The 19,115-nt window shown below is 46.6% G+C and overlaps 1 pseudogene; it reads right to left on the bottom strand.

Annotated features, from left to right (window-relative positions):
• Positions 1-9,524: 9,524 nt before the first annotated feature.
• LOC121475328 overlaps positions 9,525-19,115 on the bottom strand; it is a 111,756-nt pseudogene continuing 102,165 nt past the window's right edge.

Raw genomic sequence — 19,115 nt, 5'->3', positions numbered from 1 at the left:
AGTTAATAGAGCCTTAGTACCTTATATTATGGTCGATTTAACAGGGGGGAAATAGAAGTACAGTGAGGTTAAGTAACTCGCTCAAGGTCCCCAGGAGATAGCAGGGCTGAGACCCCAGCTCTGGCAATCTGGCTCCAGAACCCCCGGACTTACTCCCCCCCACCCATGTTGCATGGGCTCAGTTCAGCGGGGTTTACAGCTGTGCTAGGCGCACCCTCCCTGGTTCTGGTTATCGAAGTCACTTGGGAGAAGGACTAGGAGGAAAGCCTAGGAAAACAGAATATGGAAAGCTTGCAACTACACGAAAACCTCCTCCCTCAGTAGGGAAAGGACCTAGGTTTTGCCCCATATGGGATCTGCTCACAGTTGCTAGGATAGAGCTTCTACAGAAGCTTCAGAACCTCTACTTTTTCCACACCCCAGGGGTTAGGTTTTCAGAGCTCAGCGTCCCTGAGGGTCTGCAGCAGCCAGCAGAGAGCCCCCTGCAGCTGAGGTACAGGAACCCCACCTCACTGGCAGAGCTAGGTTAGGAGAGCTCTGGGTGCCTGCAGCATCAGAGCATATTTTCTGCTAGACAGCCTTGCTAATGGAGATCCCAGCTTTCCCCCCCACCACTATTTCCTTCTCTGTTGTGGTCGACACACCCCCATGGGGGGCCCACAGGCATATCAGGGCTTGGGTTCTGCCCCAGGCATAGGGTCTTCACCAGAGAAAGCTTTGAGAGGCAGAGAAGTAGCTTTTTGGAAGATTTACCGAAGAGGAAGAACAAGCTTTCACCTAGTAAGCTCCTGGGTGAACACCTCAGCTCCCTTCTTTCTTTCCTTCACAACCTCCCACAGCAGCCCCACAGCCACCCCGGGATAGGGGCAAGATTCCAGGCTTCTGTGTGGGGGGACTGCTCTAGGCAGCACCCCTCCAACACACTTCCCCACATCCTTCCTGCCTCATTAGTGTCCTTTCTTCCTTCCCCAGGTAGGACTAAAAGGCTTCTGGATTTGCTTAAAATCGAGAACTTTTCAAGAGAGAAAGCAAGCCTAGGCAGCACCCTGCCACATTGCCCACCCTCCCCCTTCTTCCCAAGAATAAATGCTTTAAAGCATCCCTGGTGCAGAAGAGAAGAGAGCGCACCTCCAGCCCCCACCCCCGAGAAAGAGCAAGCGCAAGAGCAAAGGTGGGCCCAGGGGCAGTCCTTTTGAGGCTTCCCTGGGTGCTGAGGTGGCAGCCCATTGGCTGGCTGCCTTCCACCCAAATGCCTTTCACCTGGGCCCAAGGAGCAGCTCCTGGAAGCATTTAATCCCAGCTGCTGTTTATGAGTAGAGTGGCCATAAGCTCCCGGCTTATGCTACTACCTTGGTGTTCATCAGGAGTAGCGCCGCCTGCCACTGTCCAACAGGTCCCCAGCGTAATTTAATAAAGGACACAATCTATAAAAGGAGAGGCGTGTCCTTCTAGACCTAATGGGACCCTTGCAGAAAATCTCCCACCAGGAGGGCAGCATCAACAACAGAAACATTCGCAGGTGGGGAAGGAGCTCTCAGGAGAGCGTGCTGGGATGGCTCCAGGCCCTGTGAACAAGGCTCAGCTGGGGCTCTGCCTTCCTGAAGCCGGGCCAGGGTGGGCCTAATGTTGAGGAGCCTGCATCTTCCCCTCCGGCCTCCTCCCTGCAGCTCTCCACTCCTGCCGTGGCTCTCCTGCAGCCCAGACGCCCAAAGCAGCTCCGCATGCTCTTAATCAGCCAGATGTAGGAGTTTGCCCTGTGGCTTTATTTAAATCCTCTTTACCTTGCACTCGAACCCACACTACCTCAGGTCCAAACTCCAGCTCTGCCACTGACTAGCTGTGAAATCTGGGTGAGTTAATTTGCCTTTCCTTGCCTCGGTTTCCCTATCTGAATAGGGGCCTCAGAAGGATGAAATGAATTAATATCTGCAAGTCTTTAGAACAGTGCATGGACTATAATAATGTTATAAACGTGTCCATTCATTAAAAATAAGGTGACAGGGATGCCTGGGTGGCTCAGTGGTTGGACGTGCCTGCCTTCGGCTCAGGGTGTTATCCTGGAGTACCAGGACCGAGTTCCACATCGGGCTCCCTGCATGGAGCCTGCTTCTCCCTCTGCCTGTGTCTCTGCCTCTCTCCTTCTGTGTCTCTCATGAATAAATAAAAATTAAAAAATAATAAAAATAAGTTAAAAATAAGGTGACAGAGAAAAGAGAAGTGAAATTTAAACTTCATCTATGAACTGGCTATTACGTGCCTTAATGCACTTCTTTAATGCTTCAATGCAGAAGCCTTGGAGAAATCAGTATTGCCCACAGGCTTACTTTACAGAAAATAAAAATTTAGAAGTTAAAGGACGTGCACAAGATCACCCAACTAGAGAGTGGCAGGCTTGGGTTTGAACATGGGTCTAGCCAGTTCTAAATCCCCTTCTACTGCCCCACTGAGCATGTGCCCCTCCTGGGGTTCTGGCACACAGGAACTCGGCGAAGCCCGACTTGCCCTATTTATAACCCTCCTGATTGCACACACTTTGATCCCAGCGCCCCTTGGGCCATCCTATTTCTAGACTGAAGAGCCAACATGATAGAGTTAATAAGCCTTCTGTATATGTACACTTTCTTGATGTGGTTCTACGTAGGCCCTTCTCTGAAGGATGGGGACAGAAAATTCTGGAATGATCATTCCATTGCCCTGGGAAAATCTAAAGCCCAGTTGGATAATAATAAGATGTGTCGATATTTTGTGTAAGTCCATGAACTTCTCTGATCTTCAGTGGCCTTCACTGTAAATGTGATAACAATAGTATGTATTCACAGGGCCCGTGCAAAGATTAAATGAGATACTACGCATGAAGTAGTGCTTGGCACACAGGAAGTAGTTCTTAGAGTTAGCTCTTACCTCTTCCCATGACTTAGATTGACCTCTGGGTCTTGAAAATGCTTCCTCATGTATGCTCCTGACCCTGCCTATGTTAGGATCCTTGGTTTCAGGGCAGAAGGGGAAGGTGAGTCACATAAGAGCCCAAAACACAGTGCCTCTTTAGACATTTTTTCCCTGCAGAGAAGTGGTCTCAGCCTGCCTCCTCCCAGGCTTTTTTAGCAATCATATCTGGCCGCTCCGTGCTGATTTCCAACAGATGTTCCTCTAATGAACCACACTGTAATCTCAGGGCCTTAATATAGTGCCGGGGTGTGATAACTTCGAAACGGCTGTCATCATTGCCTGTGAGGATGGTCTGGCCATTGTTTGGGACTGTCTTCCTCTGATTGTTATGTGAAGGGGAATTTATCTTCCTCTCCCTCCTCTTTACCCCATACACCACCCCCCGCCCCTGCCCTACAGGGCCCCAGCTCCTGCCCAAATTAAAAGTCTGTGTCAGAACCTTCTAGAAAGTGCTCAGTGCACCATGATGAGGGGGATGACAGAAGGAGGAGTTCAGGAGGGAATGGTGGTTCAACAGAGGCCTGAAATCAATATTTTCAGGCTACAAACATGCAGATTCACTGATTCTCGGGTGAGGAGCAGGCTCCTGGGGGATCTGAGGCAGATGTTCCCTGATTCCCTGAGCAGGAGGTATCAGGAGTCTAGGCAGGGAGGGACCAGTGTAATGCAGCTGGAGGCTCAGCAGGGAGCATCCATTTACAACCGCTCCAACCTTCTGGACTAGCAGGGAGAAGCCAGCAGTGGGGAGATGTTTCTAGCCCCTGTCTGGTCCTGTCTTATTCGTCTGAATGATCTTGTGGCCCCAGTCTGGCCAGGTCAACAAGCCTGATGGAGGATTTTTTAAGTACAGGACATGGGGCCCTGGCACGTGCAGTTCAGTAAAATACAGACTCTGCCCTGAGGGCATGACAACGAACAGCTCGTTGATTGAGAGGCAGAACCTCCACCCTCTGGCTGAGTCTGATATTTGCGATTACATCAACTCACAGCAAGAGGCTGGATGCTATTTCCCCGTTCATTATTTTGTTGGCTAAATGTTTCATCCACATTATCCCACTGATTCTCACCATAACCTCATGAGGCAGGTGCCTTCATCTCCACTTTTAAGTAAGAAAGGCTCAGAGGGGTCAATCACTTGACCAAGGACACACAGCCAGTGAGTGACCAAGGCAGCATTTGAACTTGGAGTGATCTGACCCCTAAACCTACTTTTAACCACTCTACTAAAGTTTACATCCAAATTCTGGCTATTCAAAATTTTTCAGTTATTAAAATACGAGGAAAAAAAGAAATTTGATCTGTTTCCTTATAATACCCCCAAAGAAAATCTATTTCGCTCCATGCTTATAAAAAAAAAAATAACAGGACTGGGTTTTTCATCATGTAATGAGAGCAACATAGGGAATTTAAAGAATCTGTTGCATAGAGATTTCTCATTTTATGGGAATTAACCTATGATCCAGGGTCTTGCTCCTCTGATACTCACCTGGGGGAAATTTAATCCATCTAGAATTCACACTGTACTGCAACCATCCCTATAGAAAAAAGACCTTAAAATCATTCCTGTATGGAAATATCATTGCTATCTACAATATTTGAGGAGGATGGGAGAAAGGTTAGAAGCCAAATGCAACAATGAGAGAGAACATAAATTACCCTCACCTTGTATCTTCAACGAGTCAGTCCAAGGGTCTGCAATTTTTTTTTTTTTTTTTTTTACCCAGGCCTACCTACGTAGTAAATATTTCAGGCCTGGGGAGGCCATACAGGGTCTGTCACAATTGCACAATTCTACCATCGTCAATGAGAAAGCAACCATAGACAGTATGCAAATGATTACAGTGGCTGTGTTCCAATAAAACTTTATTTACAAAAAGAGGTGAAGGGGCCTGAATTAGTTGATAACATACAGCCAGGAAGACATGAAACTGGTTACTTTACCTGGCAATTATGTCGGTAAACTTTTTCCAAATTTAACCCTAATAAATAGCACTAATCAAAAGCTTTTTAAGGGCCGGGGTTTTTGTTTTTGTTTTTATGTATTAAACCACTGAACGCTCACACAGACTTTCTGACCTAACTGCTAGCATTATCCTCTGCAGCTCCAGAGGAGAGCCAGCCTCCTAGCTAGGGCTCACTCCATCCTAGCTAGATAAATATGTTCCCATTTTAGGGATGAAGGAACAGAGAGGGCCAGGGTGATTTGCTCCAATTTTCTGATCCTATAGTAAGTGTTTGATCAGTGTCAGTCCCAAGACAGAGCCATAATTTGAAACCCGCCAGTCTGACTCCAGATCCTGCCCAATCCTTTAATATGGGGAGCTCTGTTCCCCTGAGACCTGCCTTGACCAGTATTGTCAGAGTTATGATACCCTTTGGTTTCCCAGGCCTACTTCTGGAAGGCTCTACCTCCTTCTGTTTACAACTGCAGCAACTAGCTTTCCTGATCTTGCTTGCTCGATTCCAGCTTCTCCTGTGAATCTCGGCTTTACCTGTGCAATCATGCCTGGCACATGGGGACCTTCACCCTTGGGTAGGTCCAGAAAACTACCAAGGGCACATGAGAAAGAAGAGGAACCCAAGAAGCTGAAGGCACAGGATGGATAGGGCATGATCCAGGGAGAGGTGGTGTTGAGCAGAGGCCAAGCTCCACATCTCTGGCCTCTACCAAATGGAGTCAAATCCCAACCCCATCACCTCCCAGCTAAAGGATCCTGGACCCACCATGAAGCCCGTCTAGGCTTTATTTCCTTAAATGGGGACAAAATGGTACCCACAACCCAGGTAGAATGTAATGAGAAAATTCAAATACAGAAATTGGCACATAGAGGCTTAAAAGATGTCTCATATTATTTGGTTGCAAAGTCCTATGGTGTGTTGCAGAAAAGCAAGCAGACTTCTGTGATTCAGGCATGGGGTTTGTGTTGGGGGTGCAGCAGGGCAATGAGTTCAGAGGGGTTAAAGGGCAGAGGACAAACCAGATGGCCCTGGCATGGTGATTCTCATATATGCAGATTCCCGGGGCCCCCAAATGTTCTGTTCAGTAGACAAGTTAGGACTCCAGAAGCTACAGTTCCCACAAGTGTCTGGAAGTCCAGTATGTCCACAGAACATGATCTGAACGTGAGGCAAGGACACTTGGACTTGCCCATGTAAACAGGATGGGCACTGAATGGGTGTCATCAGGGAATAATGACAGGATAAACACCATTTTCAGATGACAAGTGTAGCAGAGGTGTGAAGATGGATTAGGGGAGGGGAGAGGATCATTAAGAGGCTCTTATAATAGCCCAAGCATGAGTCACCAGTTTTAATATCTCCCTGTTAGATGTCTCAGCTGTTGTGACACAGGTCTCCGGGGACCTGTCCGGGGGGACCTGAAGGCTCTTTTTTACCCCCCACAATGCCTCTTCACCACTCTTGAGCAATTTTGATTGACATCAATCATGACAACAGTGACCATTTATTAAGCACGCTCTCTGTGTCTGCACCCAAACACTTCGTGTACATCATCCTGTGTAATCTTCCCTGAAGAGTAAGCTCCATTTTCCTCCCAAGAGGCTTAAAGCAGTGAAGCCACTTGTTCCAAGTCATACCTAGCTAGGCCTAATGCTGTCTGAACTCAAAGGTTGTGAGCCTAACTACCTTCCCCCAAATTTCCACCCATTCAGATCCTACGCTTCCCTTAAGGCAAACTCTGAGGATGCCTGAACTTTTCATTGATCTTCTACACATGGGATCATCCAGGGTTGATGCTCTTGCCTGGCATGGAGTGCTCCTCCATACAGGAACTCGGGGACCCAGGCTCTTTCCTTTTTTTGTACTGCCTTTCCTTTGGATCTCTCTCTCACTCTCTCTCTTTTTAAATTCAAAATGCTGGCAGTAGAGAACAGAAGAGGGTAGAGGAGACACACTTGCTTCTTGAAAACCCGGACCATGGGATCCCTGGGTGGCGCAGCGGTTTGGCGCCTGCCTTTGGCTCAGGGCGCGATCCTGGAGACCCGGGATCGAATCCCACATCAGGCTCCCGGTGCATGGAGCCTGCTTCTCCCTCTGCCTGTGTCTCTGCCTCTCTCTCTCTCTCTCTCTGTGACTATCATAAATAAATTAAAAAAAAATTAAAAAAAAAAAAATTTTAAAGAAAGCCCGGACCAATAATTTGCAGTCACACGCTGTTGGTTGAAAATCAGTCACATGATACATGCAAGGGAGGCTGGGACATGTAGTCTAGGAGATCTACAGAAAGAAGAAAGTATAGATTTGTTTGGTAAATGGATAAGGAAACTCTGTCACTTAGCACATAGTGGCTGCCAGAAATAATTATTAATAACAGCAAAGGTGTGCATGTGGCGGGTAAGAATCAGCTCTAGTATCTTTTTTTTTTTTAAGACGTTATTTATTTATTCATGAGAGATACAGAGAGAGAGAGGCAGAGACATAGGCAGAGGGAGAAGCAGGCTCCATGCAGGGAGCCCGATGTGGGACTGGATCCCAGAACCCTGGGATCATGACCTGAGCTGAAGGCAGATGCTCAACCACTGAGCCACCCAGGCATCTCTCAGCTCTAATTTCAAGTCCTGTCTGAACTACTAACTAGTTTGGTGTCGCTTTAGAAACTCGACACACTTCAGTTTCTTCATTCCTCAAATGAGGATTAGAAACACCAATTCAGGAATGTTATTGTTAAGATTCATCGTGCATAGCAGAGTGCCTTGCTACTAAACACTCAAATGGAACAATGGTTTCACCTGCTTTGTGCCATGTCATTCCACACAAGTAGCATTTCCCCCCTCGATTTACAGGTTAAGAAAAGTCAATTGCTGGAATGGTTCCAATCTGGAATCTGCCAAGTCCTCTCTGTGACCGCGGCCACAACTCTTGTCTAGGTGAGATCCTCACCCTTCATTCTGTGTTTCTACTCTGCACATAGTAGACAGTCTCTATTTATTCAATGACTCATAATGAAATTTAGGCTCAGAGTGGGTAAGCCACTTACCCATGGTCACACAGCAATGTGGAAAAGCCAGGATTTGAATTTAGATCTGTCTTGTTCCAAAGTCCACATTCTTTCTGTTATTCCAAGTCCCTTACTTGGTGTAATAGGGGTAGTTTCCCAGGCCGAGGCCGGATTGCAACCCTGTCTCTGAGGCTCACCTGAGACGAGTTGAGATAGCTTACATATTCAGAGGCCATGTGGCCTTTCCTTGTTTTGGATACTTCTCTCTTGCCAGGACTCTTGCCCAAGAGTCCTCAGCTTTCAAATGGCCTTGGCTTCTGGTCCATAGCAGCAGGAGAGGAAGCAGAAGGATTATGCTTTGAAATCAGAGTGGCTAAAGTTTGGGCCCCAGGATGCTAAGAAAGCCAGAAAACCAAGGAGCTGCAAACTGCAAAAAGCTCCAGGAAGCCTTGTTTGGCTTTCCTGGACCAAGTTCCAACTGGTCAAATCAATGGAGGTATCGAGTGGCCAAGAGATATTTAAGTATCAGTTGTCTTGAAGAGCAGGGGGCTCTGGTGAGATTCATTCTCAGAAGGGAACCCTGGGTATCTTGGGTGTGCTAGATATTCTCATTTTGCCCTTCTAAGCAATTCTTCACCCACCTCTGCACTGCTCTGTGCCTGGGAGGCTGACCTGTACAGACGGCACCATTTGGGGGGCTCCCTTGCTTTCTGGCTTCCAGGTGAGCTTGGCCAATGGGAGGCAACAGGGGCAGGCGGAGGGAAGTTTGGGGTATCTCTCTCTCCACATTCCCTTTCGGCTGTGGCTGTAGCTCCTGTGGGGCACCTCCTCTTCCTCAGCTCAGCTCCTACTGGGTGCTGGTTGCCACTGATGGCTCCGTATCCATGGAAGGGTTTACTAGCCCTGCTCCCACCTTGATAAGCAGCCTCCCTAGGCCTCCTCCCTAGGCCTCCTCCAATTAAACCCTTTGTGCATGAGGTTTGCTTTCTGCTAGGGCTCTCACTGATTTGTGGGGTATTCCAGCATGGGAGTATACAGAGCAGCTATGCAAACACCCACCTGAAGCAAAGCCACAAATGTCCCCTGCCTGTCTAGCCCCATGGGCCCTACCTTTCCTTGTCCTTGGTTACCCTTATTCTGTGTGGCCAGGTGGCCAGCTGCTATGGGCTGACCTGTCGGCTGGCTGCCTACAGGCTCAGGCAGTGGAGGGCCCGGTGGGGAGACTGGCAGGCACAGGGAAGGGCAGTAAGAAGCAGTGAGTGGTGCCTGGATCAGAAAAGCAACATTTTGATTTTTTTTTTTTGTTTTTAGGAATTCCTGGAGGATGTTTGCTCATATTTCATTGGCAAGACCGAATCACACAGCCATCACCAGCTGCCTGCACGGCTGCCCTTAACAAGCCCAGGATTCTGTTGGCAAAGAAGAAAGGGAAGAGGATAGTGAGAACCACAAGTGCCTTTTTTTTTTTTTAACCTAATGGCAATATATTAATACATTCCGGGTACAAATGATTTATAAACTCAAAAGAAATTAGTTTATGCTAAAACATAATATAACTTTCAATTCAGTCTTTGCTTTAAAACAAGCGAATCTGTTAGGCTGTCATATGTGCTTGGTCTGTTATTCGGCGTTTACTGTGCTTTCTTGATTATTACCCCGTTGGCTGCGGTGACGTAGGCTTTGGAAAAACCATTCTTAACTTCTTTCCCTGCAGGTGGCTCTTCCATATTTTCCTTCGCTGGCTTTTTCCGGTATGTCTGCGCATAAAAGTTCAGGAAGAGGATGACTAATGTGAGCATGTAGGAAGACTGGAAGATCAGACAGCCCAGGGGGAAGCCACAGGGCTTGACCACCGCACTCGTGGTATGTGTGATGGTGAGCCCGAACTGCACCAGCTGAGCCTCTGTGAGATATTTCTTCCACCACAGATACTTGTGCATAGACGGAAACACAGAGAGGCCGTAGTAGTACATGAGAATGTGGATAAAACTGTTCAATGTCGGTCCAAAGAAACTCTGCCCGCAAGGTTATCCAGTTCAGAACGTACCACCAGATGTTAAACATAGAGGCATGGTGGTACACGTGAAGAAAAGTAATCTGACTGGTTTTTTTCCGCAAAACAGTGGGTGCCTGTCCTCAGGAGTATCCAGACGGGATTACTAATTCACACACCAAAGAAAGAGTTGCACGCCATGATAGTCTACATGTCCTTCTGACTCTGCAATCTGTAATCACTCGGGCCCTATCCCCTCCAACTCCTATTTCTGGAATACCTCCTGGGTGCCAGGGATACAGAGTGAGAAAGATAGGCAGGTCCTGCTGTTGCAGAGCAGCAGCAGGACAATTAAGCAGACCAATAAAGATGTGACAACATGAAGGGCCTTCCAGGGACTTGATGGACTCCCTTAGAGCCATGTGGTCAGAGACACTCCCTTCTATTCTCAGAGCCTCAGCTGGCCCATCTCTAAAATAGAGGAGGCACTACAGGTTGGATGTCTGTGCCCCCCTACTCCAAATTCATACATTGAAACCAAATCCCCAATTAGGCATTCATGGTACTAGGAGGCAGGGCCTTTGCCAGGTGATTAGGTCATAAGGTAGAGCCTCATGAGTGGAATCAGGGCTCTTATATATAAAGCAGAGCCCAAGAGTACCCTTGTCCTCTCTGCCATGTGAGGACACAGCAAGAAAATGTCTAGGAAGTGAGAAATGGCCTCTCACCAGATACCAAATCTGGGGCGCCTTGACCTTGGACTCCCAGCCTCCAGAACCATGAGGGATAAATACCCAGCCTGTGGTATTTTGTTAGGGAGGCCTGAGCTAAGACATGAGGGGTATATGATTTCTAAGAACCTTGGCGGCTCTAATTACTGAAATTATTTTTTCTTTTTCAAAGATTTTATTTATCTGGCAAAGAAAGCACAAGCAGGGGGAGCAGCAGAGGGAGAAGTTTCCCTGCTGAGCAAGGAGCCCGACACAGGCTCGATCCCAGGCCCTCAGGATCATGACCTGAGCCGAAGGCAGACAGAACTGATTGAGCCACCCAGGGGCCTCTAAAATTTTTTTTTTAAGATTTATTTATTTGAGAAGGAGGGAGGGGCAGGGAGCAGGAGGGGCACACAGGAAGGAGGGGCAGGGAGCGAGAATCCCAATCAGACTCCCTGCTGAGCACAGAGCCCAACTTGGGGCTCCATCTCACAACCCCAAGATCATAGCCTGAGCCAAAACCAAGAGCCAGTCACTCAGGTGCCCTATTTACTGAAATTATATCCCAAACAATTTCCTCTCAAGATCGAAACAAGTAGAAGAAGAACCAAGTTTTATTTCTCTCCTACAAACCACCACCACATAGCCAATTTGGTGACATTTAAATATCTACATTCACTGAACTGGTCATTTTTATGATAGAATTACATTTGTGGGTTTAAATATTTGGACCTATTTCCAGAACCACATGTTTAGAGAATGTGTCATTTCCACCAAATACATCATTGCTTTTGACTTATTTTACAAGTATGAAGGGTCTGCTGCCTTAACTTGCTCTTGGCCCTTCAGGAAAAAGAAAACCCAACCCCAAAGAGCCCAAAGTGTCTGCAAAGGGACAAGAATGACTGTCACACATGTTAGAAAATCATGTGGCACAATGGATTTGAGTGTGTACTAGCAGGTGTTAGGGGTGAGACCCTCGTGGAGCGGTCTATGAGGGGGCAAACCAATGGCAGGAGTTGCCTTGGCATGATGTAAATAGGCCTCTGTGCCAAACCTCCATGCTCCACATTTAGTGCTATGCACCCCTTCCCACCCCCTCAGCCCCCACGCCCCACAACTGATTTTCCTTCCTATGGGTTCCCATGTACAGATGTTTTGAAGCAACACCTAGGCCAACCATGCCAGTCTTGCTCCCACTATCATCTCTTCCTCTCTCAGACTTGCATGCAATATGGACTCCTAGGTGGAATCCAGCCCTCATCTGTGACGCCTTCTCAAGGACATGGAAGGAGAGGTGGGCCAAGGGGAACTCTGGCCACGTGCAGGCAAAGAGCAGACATGCACTGAGCAGCAGCAAAGTGCCAGGCCTTTGTCACAGGTCCTTGACCATTCATTGCAGGCCATCTTGGCCCCCCGGTGGGGCAGGTGGGTGCTCTTGGACCCATTCTCTGGAGGTGGAAACTGAGCGTATAAGTCAAGGTCTTGCCAGAGACCGATGGTCCAATCAGGTGAGTAATGAGAAGATTAGTTTAATTAAGGAACAATTTTCAAAGGCATGGGCAGGGTTTGGTTAGTATTTCAGGGACAATGACAGGGAGAGATCTCTATACCCCGCTGCTGTGGTAGACAGAGTAATGCCCCCCAAATGTTCCCAATTCCCAGAAACTATGAATACATCAGCTTACACAGCAAGACAGATTTTGCAGATGCAATTAAGTTAAGGCTCTTGAGATGAGGGGATTATCTGGTGAGACCAGTGTGATCACAAGGCTCCTCATAAGAGGGAGGTGGGAGGGCCAAGGTCAAAGAGAAAAGATGTGATTTGAAGTAGAAGCGATGCACTTTGCAGATGGAGCAAGAGGCCAGGAGCCAAGGAAGGCAAGCAGCGTCTAGGAGCTGGAAGAGGTGAGGAAATGGATTCTCTCCCAGAGCCTCCAGGACCCTGAAGCTGATTCTGGATTTCTGACCTCCCGAATTGTAAGCTAACAAATTCTTGTTGGGAAGTTGCTACATTTGTGATAGTCTGTTGCAGCAGCAACAGGAAGCTGATACACACCCCCAGGCCTGAAGGGGGATGCAGAGATGGTGAGGCTGGATCTCTCCTGTGGGAAGGGGCTGTGGCCTGAGCCGGCCTTCCATGATGGGTGCAGCCAGCCAGAGCAGAGGGAACCAGGGAATAAATGCCCTCCCCTCCTCCTCCCACTTAGGATTCTCCTGCCAGGCTCCCTGCTGGCCACATCCACCTGGAGAGCAGAGGAGGTTGGGGACTTGGTGGCATGTTGGGATGAAGTAGAGCAGCCTACCTGCCTGGCCACCCAGAGGCAGGCAAGACCATTAGCATTTGGCTCAGAAGATAACCCTTTGCCTAAGACAAAGTCATGGACTTTGTGGACAAAGTCCATGTCAGATTCTGAGATGATATTGCCACAAATTTTCAAGTCTTGCTTGTACCAGCCACTCTGCAAAGCACCTCACATTCATATAAGCAGAAGCTGTCACAGGCTGATGGATCCAGCAGTCAAGCTTCTTAAGATTTTGACCTCACTTTGCTACTTATCAGCTGTGTGACCCCAGGTATGTGACCTGACCTCTCTGGGCTTCAGTTTTCCCATGTGTGAGAGGGGTGGGGAAGAAGACCACCCACTTCAGAAGGTCACCAGTTTTAAATGAGGTAATCCAAGGAAAGCACTTGGCATGTTGTCCAACTCACAGAAAGCATTGTACGAGTGTTAACTATTTTATCATTAGTATCTCCTTGGGATTGAAATTTGGATACAGATTTATCAGACAGGAAAGGCAAGGAAAATGTTCTGCTTGGTGACAGCTCAAAACCTTTCCATGGCAGGTCCTCTCTGATATGATGTCATAGCAAGGACCTTTCATTTCCCTAGTCTCCTTTCCCAAAACCCATGATGCAAGGTGGTCGAGGCAAAAACCATCAAACTCCAGTGGAGGGTGTTCTACAAAGCACCTGATGAGGCTTTGCATACCCTCAGGGTCATGCCACAACAGGGAAAGACAAGAAACTTACAGCGTAGGATCCTGGATTCAATCCTGGAACAGAAGGACATTAGTGGAAGAAGGAGTCAAAGCTGAAGGATGTCTGGAGTTTAGTTCATAGCAACACACCTTAGTTTTGACAAATGTCAAGTGTGAGGTGTATCCTTTAATGAGAAAGTAGAACAGTAACATTCTGGAAAAGTAAAACTGGGGGTGGGGGTCCTCTGGAGACTCTCTGTACCACCTTTGCAACTTTTCTACAAATCCAAAATTATCACCAAGTAGAAGGTTGGCATTAAAAAAAATGTTTTTAGAGAATTTCTGCTGGGGTCCCCAAAAACAGAATGTTTTAAAGTCATAAATTCATGTGAGCAAGAGTGGGGAAGAAGGGGTGGAGAGATGAGTTTGTGTCCTTGATAAATGCAAACATTATATTTAATTTAATATATTGTTGATTTTTAAGGTTCAGTGAAAAGATGCCAGGAGAAAAGCAGGCTCTTCCAGAAAGGAATTCATTTGTCACCCTTCGGGGAGCAGAGAAGCAACCGTGCACCCATGCTGGGAACACGAGCTTCCTCCTGATTTGAGCAAAAGCCAATGGCCTGTGTGCTGCCAGCCGGTACTAGCCTGAGGCTCCTGCCCTGCGATAGCAGAGGGAAGTACAGACCCAGGGCCGTGGGAGTTTTACCCTGGCTTGAAAAGCAGTGCGAGCTATGTTCTTGAAAAGCAACACTAATCGTGTCTTCTTGGCGGGCCCCAGAAAGATGCTCAGTGTCAAGTGTGTGGATTTCAAAAGGTGCATCATTTATTCAACCACACTCCTGCCTTTTCCCCAATATACCCCCTTCTCATCACTTACTGTTCTATAGGGTCTCACTATATTATGTGCAGATTTCTAGAATCCAAAGACTCCCAGGTCCTTCCATAGTGCTTGAACCAATGTACATCCCTGATGCACATCCCATCTGGAAATACAGGTCAAACTTACAAATGCACATGCCCTTGGGCTCAGCAACTGTACCAGCAGAAATTTATCCTGTAGATTTACTTGCACACACATGATGTGATCCATGTCAGGGATTAGAAAGCACCCACGTGTCCATCAGTGGGTGACTAGTACATTCATCCATAAGTGGAATATTCTACCACTATCAGAAAGAACTAGAAAGTTCTTTATGCACCAACATGGGAAGATAGCCAAGATAACTTAAGTGGAAAAATCTACATGCAAGTGTACAATTTGCTACTTTTGTATAAAATGGAGGAAATGAGGGTTTATATGCATATGTATTCATACATGCATAAAGAAACTTTGGAAGAATATATAAGAAATGAACAAAGGCGACTTTGGGGGATGGTGGTAGGAACTGGGCAAAGGGCATGAATAGGAGGCAACTTTTTACTCTTCTGGGATGAGAACAATACAATTAATCAAAAACCTAAATACAAATGAAAGAGAGAAGAAACAGGGAAAGAGAGGGAGAGAAGACAAAACTTGACTCTCAATAGCCAGCTAACCTTGCAAGGACTGAAAGAAAATAGATATGCAAGAAAATGTGAGCAAGAATCTTCCAAATGGTTTGCAGTGAAATTGGAATCCTATGACCACAGAAATCTCAACGTGGTTTTATTTTTAATTGATAAAAAAAAATTCTGAATGCTATACCAGATCTCAGTAGCAATTGCTATTTAAGAACACAGACTGGACTTTCTAATTCTATATCCCTCTTACAGGTTTGCTCTGTGAACTGGACTGGGGAGAATCGCTTATACTTGCAGTTAATAAAATTCCCCCCATCCAGGAGATGGCAAGAAAGTTTTTCAAAAAAAGTTTCAGTCTAGTCAAGGATTTTTGCAGTGCTCTGAGGATCACTCCAGTCGTTTTTACACTACAGCATAAGCAATCAGGTGGCTTATTTCTTTGATCCACGGTAGACTCTTTAGAAGTACAAAGAACAGAAAATCAGAAAGCCAAAATAAAAAATAATCATCTCTTTAACGCAGACAACTTCCAACATTGTGATGTGTAGAATTCCAGAATCTTCCTTTGTGACCATGCTTTAAAAAAATTATAGTCCAGAGGCACCTGAGTGGCATAGTCAGGTAAGCGTCCGACTCTTCGTTTCAGCTCAGGTCCTGATCTGAGGGTTGTGATCTCAGGGTTGTGAGGCTCGAACTCACAACCTCTACTGATGGAGCTCAGCAGAAACTGCTTGAGATTCTCTCCCTCTCCCTTGGCCCCTCCCTGCTACATGCACATGGGCACACATCCTCTCTCTCTCTAAAGTCTTTTGGGAGGTGGGCAGGGGGTTGGGGTGACTGGGTGACGGGCACTGAGGGGGGCACTTGGCGGGATGATCACTGGGTGTTATGCTATATGTTGGCAAATTAAACTCCAATAAAAAATTTAAAAAATAAATAAGGCTGTTAAAAAAATCATAGTCCAATTCTACTTTAAAACCTATCTCTCATGGACTTATCGTAGGGGGAGAACTTAACAAAAATGATAAAAATAGTATATATGAGCATTGTGACAAATGCCATAAGAGTGTACAGTAGAGGAACCCAATATGATCAGGAGCATTAGAGAAGCTCTGAGAGAAGCCATAGCCTGGGTATAAACTCTCAGGGAGCCATTTTTCCCAAGATCACTTCTGCAGAACATCCAACGTTTGAGGAATGGTGCCTAATAGGGATTATATTGTGTCCCCCACCCGAATTTTATTGTTGAAGTTCTAGCCCTTGGTACCTCCAAACATGACTATATTTGGAGATAGGATCTTTAAAGAGGTAATTAAATGAAAGTACGGTCATTAAGGTGGGCCCTAATTCAATATGACTGGTGTCCTTAGAAGAAGAGGAAATTTGTACGCAGACACATACAGAGAGGACCATGTGAGGACGCAAGGGGTGACAGCCATCTACAAGCCAAGGAGAAAGTCCTCAGAAAGACAGCAGGCTGCTAACACCCTGATCTTGGCCTACTAGCCTTCGGAATTGTGAGGAAATAAATCCCTGTGGTTTAAGCAGCTCAGTCTGTGGCACTTTCTTCTGGCGGCCCTAGAAGGTTAACAGCAGTTCCCTGTGGGCCACCTGTGCGGCGATCCTCTAGTTCCTGCGTGTTCAGAGTTGTATCACTTAGTATCTGGCCCATAAGAAGCATCAAATTAATATTTCCTGAAGGAAGGAAGGTCAACCAATGACACATAAACTAATGTAAATTAAATTCTGGAACTTTCTAATCTTCAGTTTATTGGCCCAGAAAGCCCAGAAAAGGGATCCACTTTTCTGCCTTTAGAGGAGAGGACTTCAAGCATAAAGTGCATTCATAATTTCCTCAAATATTTGATTTCAAACCTAACAAGTAAACTTCCTTCCCATACAAAAAAAAAAACAAAAACAAAAACAAAAACCTATCTCTGTAATTTAACAATGTCATTAAAATGTGTTGGTCATTATTATTCTACAACATATTTTTTAAATGACTGCTTTCCTTTATCTTACAAAAGTATCAGAACTTAGCCAACCAACCCCTCACACTAGACGCTAGTCCTTTCCCTTTGCACCATTGTCAGTAATGCTTCTATGAGCATCTTTCACGTGCAAATTGTGCACACATCCTTGATAATTTCCTTAGGATAAATTCATGGCTGTCAAATTTCTTGGTCCAACATGACCATTCTGTGGCTCTTGCTGTAACAGGGCCAATCACAACCGTCAGAAAGTTTATACCAATTTAATTGCCTTGCTGTGGCCTTTCAAAAGAATCATTAGGGACCCTTGTTTTGTTTTGGTTCACCAAATGAGCAGAGATTTCGTTTTCCCTAATTGGAAAAGATTTGGCCGGGAGCACAGCCTAACACTGGTCACTAATAAGCCCTTTGATCTGCCCCAGGGCACGTCAAAACAAGTTTGCCCCCTTCCCTCTGAGGGCACTTGGAATTCAACTGTCCAATGAGCTACCCTCTCTGTCCAGCCATCGCTGACCCTTCTGAACATGAAGGACTGTCCTGAGATGACTCTGGAGCCAGGGAGCCCAGACTCCTCAGTCTGGTGGCGCATAAATTGTCCCCTGACCACACTTCCTACAGGTGCCAGTGGTCTGACCCACCTAAAACTATAACACATTCAAATTAAGCCTTATTGAATGAGGAATGTCATTCTTATTAGCCATATCAACATTTAAAAAAAATTAAGCACTGATTGTCATTGCGGGGCTCAGTCTTAGTCCCTTTGGGCTGCTGTAACAAAATGCCATGGCCTGGGTAGCTTGCTGGCTTGTAAACAATAGAATTTCGTACCTCACAGTTCCGGAGGCTGGAAGTCTGAGACAGGGTGCCAGCATGGTCAGGTAAGGACCCTCTTCTAGGATGCAGACTTCTTATTCATTCAGTAGAACAGGGCTAGGGAGCTCTCTGGGGTCTCTTTTATCAGAGCACTGATCCCATTCCCATGGGCTCCACCCTCCTGACTTAAAACCACCTCCCAAAGGCCTCAGCTTCTAATACCATCATGTCGGACATTAGGATTTCAACTAGGGGGTGACACAAACTTTCAGAGCATAGTAGGATCCCTAGGAGTAGAGCCTGAGATGGTGATTTTCATCCGAGTGAATTTTTGAGGGAGAACTCACAAGAGAAAATCTGTAAAGAGGTGAGGGAAGCAGGGTAGGGCAGATGCAGAGGCCAGGAGATGGTGTGATTCAGGCTGAGATGTTGTCTTAGTCTGGCCCCACCACAAGTTCGAGAGTATGGGTGGCATCACAGAGCTGTCTCCTTGTCCCCTTGAGGCCAGGACGCTGGCTTTTGGACCTTGTATTAATCAGTGTGGGGGTGCAGAGTTGGCAAGAGGACAATTGTCCAGGTAAGGGTGTAGTTGTGAGCTGTTAGCAGCCAACACTCCCAGCCAGCGCAGGGAAGGCATCCACATCAGGCACCAACAGCATCTGCTGCATCATGCAGAATAAGTCACCCTCGTGAAATGGGCCGATATTTCAGATTAAAGTCCCCAGTGACATTAAAGTCCTGTTCCCTCCATCTTGTCACAGAAGTAAGTGATCACTGGCCACAATTACAATGTGTCTTTCCAGGTCATTAGGTTTTTATCTCCGTGCATGCATATATATCTCAAGAAAACAGTAAACAATATTGTTTGTATTCAGAAATTGCACCTCCTTGATTGTTAAGGGTTGAATTGTATCTCGGCAGCCCTGTGATTCCTGTGTTGAAGTCCTAACCTCGGGTACCTATGAACTTAGCCTTATGGGGAGACAGGGTCTTTTCGGGGTCTTAACAGAGTTAATCAAGGTAAAAAAGAAAGGTGATCAAGGGGGGTGCCTGGGTGGCTCAGCCGGTTGAGCATCTGCCTTAGGCTCAGATCATGATCCTGGAGTCCTGGGATTGAGCCCCACATCCAGGTCCCCACTCAGTGGGGAGTCTGCTTCTCCTTCTCCCCTCTCCCCACTCATTCTCTCTCTCTCTCTCAAATAAATACAATCCTTAAA

This window comes from Vulpes lagopus, chromosome 14, assembly GCF_018345385.1.
Source record: "Vulpes lagopus strain Blue_001 chromosome 14, ASM1834538v1, whole genome shotgun sequence".
NCBI classification, from domain to species: domain Eukaryota; kingdom Metazoa; phylum Chordata; class Mammalia; order Carnivora; family Canidae; genus Vulpes; species Vulpes lagopus.
The sequence above is the reverse complement of the archived record's forward strand: the minus strand, read 5'-3'. Positions and strand labels throughout refer to the sequence as shown.